Here is a 4,299-nt window from a genome sequence, read left to right as displayed (position 1 = left end):
GACTGATGGCCCGGAGGCCGGCCCAGACCAAAACACACACGCGGGCAGGCCGGGCGGCCAGGCGGCACGGTCCGGCAGATGATCGCGGGTCTGGCGAGCGGCGCAGGGGCTGGGGCCGCAGGCCGGGCAGGACGCGCGGCGCCCGGGGCTGCGGGGGGCGGCGGGCCGGGCCGGGCGAGCGGCGGGCGGGGGCGGGGCGGCGGAATTCCCCGGCGCTGCCGGCCTGCGCGTCCATTGGTTCTCACCCCGTCGTGACGTCACGCGAGGGGAACGGGAAAACCCCCACGCGTCACGTGTTCTCGGGGGCGGGGCCGGCCGGGAAGAGGTGGTTGGGCGCTTGGGAGGGGCTGGTGCTGCTGGCCACTGCCCTGGGGAGCCAACTGAGGCTTCCCTTCATGCCCTACGCGTGGAACAAGTCGGGAAACTGAGGCCTGACTCCCAGGTCTGCCAACAGGACTTGAACCTGTTGTTTTTCTGGCTGGAAGGGAAGTTTTTGGATCGGGTTGCCAGGGCTCTACAGCTGTCATTGATAATGATCTATAGGAAACCTTCATGGTTTCTCTATGCCTATTTTTCATCAACTGTAAGTTGGGAATGAAGATACTTAAACGTTTAGATAGACTATCAGCTCTAGGATTTGCTTGTTTCGTTCCTTGCTGTATCCCTAGTGCCAGAAACAGCACCTGGAACACAGAAAGTACCCAATTAAAGTTTATTGAATGAATGGATGGCTATTTTATTTCTCCCCACAGCCCCTTCAAAGTCTCCTGATAACACAGAGCACTTACAGCTCCAAGTCTCAGTAACCCAGTCTGGGAATGATGGCAGTGTACATCCTAAGCTGTGCGCCTGACCCTTGAGCAAAGTGCTTACCTGGGGGCCTCACACATGCCTCATACCTCACACTCTCATCAGAGGCTTGTGATAGGATTCCTGCAGAGAAAAGACTGAAGTTCAAGGAGGGGGCAGCCATTTGGTTAGAGCATAGTCCTAAAGCCTTCCATCCTTCAGAATGAATGGGCGACACTAGGTTCCAACTTGGATGCTGGGCACCCTGACCAGAGTGCTTTGTCTGCTTGCCTAAGATTTGAGTGTTCCTCTTACCTCTATGGTCCACACTCATTGATCCATTATTGGACATACACTTATTGAGCAGTTGCTGTGTGCCAGAGCCTGCACTGGGCACTGGGACACAGCACTCACCAAGTCAGGCCTGGTACCTGCTCCTGGGAGGCAGTAGCAATTCTCAAAGTGTGGCCCCCAGCCCTTCAGGGGATGTGGATATGAGCTCAAGTTGGAGCACTACTGCCAGACAGCAAAATACAGAGCAATCCTTTTTAAAGCTGCAAAGGGTCAGATAGCAAATATGCTACACTTTAGGCTTTTGAGGTCCAGTCTCAAACTCTGCCATACAGCAAAAGCAGACTGACGGTATAGAAACAATTAGCATGGTTGTGTTCCAACAAAACATTACAGATGCTAAAATGTGAATTTCATATAATTTTCATGGGAGACAAAATATTCTTCTTGAGCTTTTTTATACATTTAAAAATTTAAAAATTACACAAAAGCCGGAAAAGGCTGGATACAAGGGCATTGCAAGAGAAGTTACGAGGGGTCCAGAATCAGACCACCTGGGTTCAAATCCTAGATTTCCCACCTACAAGCTGTGTGACCTTGGGCAACTGACTTCATCACTCTGAGCCTGATCTGTAAAATGGATCTAACAATAGGATGGTTTGAGGATTATATAAGATACTAATAATAGTTGGCACTTGCATACAGCTCTTAAACGTGCCAAGCGCTGTTCTATGCACTTTGTGTTCTAAATACTTGTCTCACATTACTTTGTGAGACCTTGGACAAACTTCTTAATTTCTCTGGGTTTGTTTTCTCATCTGCTCTTGTGGACATTTGACTTGCATACAGAGTTATCATTACACACAGTGTAAATGGTGCCAGGCACTGTTTCAAAATCTGGGGACAGCAAGGGACACAAAAGACAAAAGCCCTCCCATCATGGCACTAAAATTTAAGTGGGGGAGACAATGGAAAATGGGTAAGCAAATACATGTCTCGTGGTGATGGTGGTATTACAGAATAAAGCAGGATATATGGACTGAGTTTGGAGGGTACTACTTGGGTTAGGAAGTTGAGGGAGGGTCTGGGATGACATTTGAGCACAGAGCTGAAATGGTGAAGGACCCATGGGAAGAGTATTTAAAACACAGAGAACAGCAAGTGCAAAGGCCCTGAGGTGGGAACATGCATGGCATATTCCAGGAACAGAAAGGAGGCCAGAGTAGCGATGAGGGTATAGTAATGGTCTGTCAGGTTATGGGGACATCAACATTAATTAGTGAAGTAAACCACATACAGCACTTAGACTAGAGGTTGCCTCACAAGGAGCAGGAGCCCACCTGATCAGCTTCTGCTCCTTGCAAAGTTCAGACCTCACAACTGTTTTTTGGGTACATGAAAGGACATGTCAGAAATCCTCAGCGCTCAGGATTTCTGCCAGACTGAGCCCCTTGGGAGCAGACCTGGGGCCGTCTTGGTCCCTGCTGTGTTCACAGAATCTCCCAGCTCAGGGCAATGCCAAGGAGAGGGGCTCAGGAGCATGTTGACTGGTTATGTCAGTCTCTTCATCAGTGTCAATGTGGGCCCCATCAAGATCCACATTTCTGGATGTGTGCGTGTCTGAAAGTCAGGACAGTGCAAACATGCACTCAGCAACCGTTCCTGCAGCACCTCGTCTGGCAGTGATCAACAGTCCTAGCTCTGTCCTCACAGGGCTCAGTCCAGTGGAGAATGACCTGTCCCCAGTGATGACCCAGTGAGCAGGGCAGGAATGTGGAAGCCCAGGGAAGCTGAAGAGGAGCTCAGAGGGGGTGGTCAGGGAGGGCCTCCTGGAGGAGACTTTGGCGCTGCAACCTGGAGGATGCACAGGGTAAGGTAAAAAGCTTTGTGCCTGGGAAGTGTCCCAGGTAAGGAAAGAGCATAGTCTACAGCCAGGAGATGAGATTAACAGCAAATTAAAGCAAGGGAGACAAAACTATAGGGATTAAGAAGTGCCCTCTCCCCATGGTCTCACGCACTAGCTAGGCCTGGGCTCTTCTCCCAAGGCTGCTGGGGATCCAGGGTAGGTTCTGAGTAGAGGATGGGCAAGATCATGTTTGTGCTTTAGAAAGTTCTCTGGCTCCTGGATGGAGAATGAGTAGGAGGGCAGGACATCAGGGGGAAGGCTGTGTGCCGACGGACGCTAAGGGGTGAGAAGGATCCTGGACCAGATGGTCTTAGTGGAAGCGGAGAGGTGAGACTCCTGAGCAGCTGTGGGGTACAGCTGATGGGCTTTGCCAAAGGCCGAGGTGTGCAGCTGTGGGAGGAAGGAGCCAGGGAAGATGAGGCCAGTGGGTGGAGGTGGCCTGAGAGCCCACCTCCCCTGGGTTCCTTGGAGCGCTGCTGGGGAGCCTGGGTTTTCTCCTAGGACGCTGGGAGCCATGGAGTGGTGCAGAGCGCTGAACGGGGCGAAGCAGGCCGTGGCTGCCTGAGGGCGGAAGAGCCTGCAGTACTCTGCTGTGTGGGCACATGCACACGCACACACATGCGGTTGAGCATCAACATCTGCTAGGACCTCGTGGACTCCCTGCCTGGCTCTATAGGGCAGGGTGGCAGGCAAAGCCTCAGGGATCAGGCTGTGGTCCTTAACCCCAGGTCTCCTCTCCTGTAGTGTTGATACCACCACACCCCAATTTGTCAATCTGGGAATGTGGCTTCCAACCCCTCAGTGTGGAGACACCTAGAGGCCTGTCTCCTCACCTATTAACTGGGTAAATAGCCCCAGCACCTGGTTACTGGGAAGGCGCATGAGCCACATACTAAGAGCCTGGCTGGGTCCTTGGCACTGGCAGCCCAGGGGACACCAATGACACCCAAGAGCTCTAAGCACTATAGCTGGGCATCACTCTGAGTGTTCACTCACTGCCGCTGCGACCCTGGGAAGCAAGCTCGTCAGTCCAGAGAAGGGAGGTCATGCGTCCAGGGTCCCAGGACTGCTGAATGAGGGAGCCTGGTGAAAGCGGATCAGGCAGCGGGCGTCTGCTCGCGAGGCTGGCCTGGGTTCCCGCTCTGCCTGTCAGCACGAGGCCGGGAGACAGTAAATGGACCCAGGCAAGGCTCCAAGCCTGGCCAGCCAGATGCAGACGCACGGGTTAAGAGCATACTGCAGCGAAGTCTCGGCAAGCAGCTTCCCCATCAGTGAAATGGGGACAGTTATGATACAGAGGCCCGTCAGAGGGC

Source organism: Pteronotus mesoamericanus, unplaced genomic scaffold, assembly GCF_021234165.1.
Source record: "Pteronotus mesoamericanus isolate MK-2021 breed Mesoamerican mustached bat unplaced genomic scaffold, CSHL_Meso_final scaffold_137, whole genome shotgun sequence".
Lineage (NCBI taxonomy): Eukaryota > Metazoa > Chordata > Mammalia > Chiroptera > Mormoopidae > Pteronotus > Pteronotus mesoamericanus.
Note: the sequence above shows the minus strand (reverse complement) of the source record.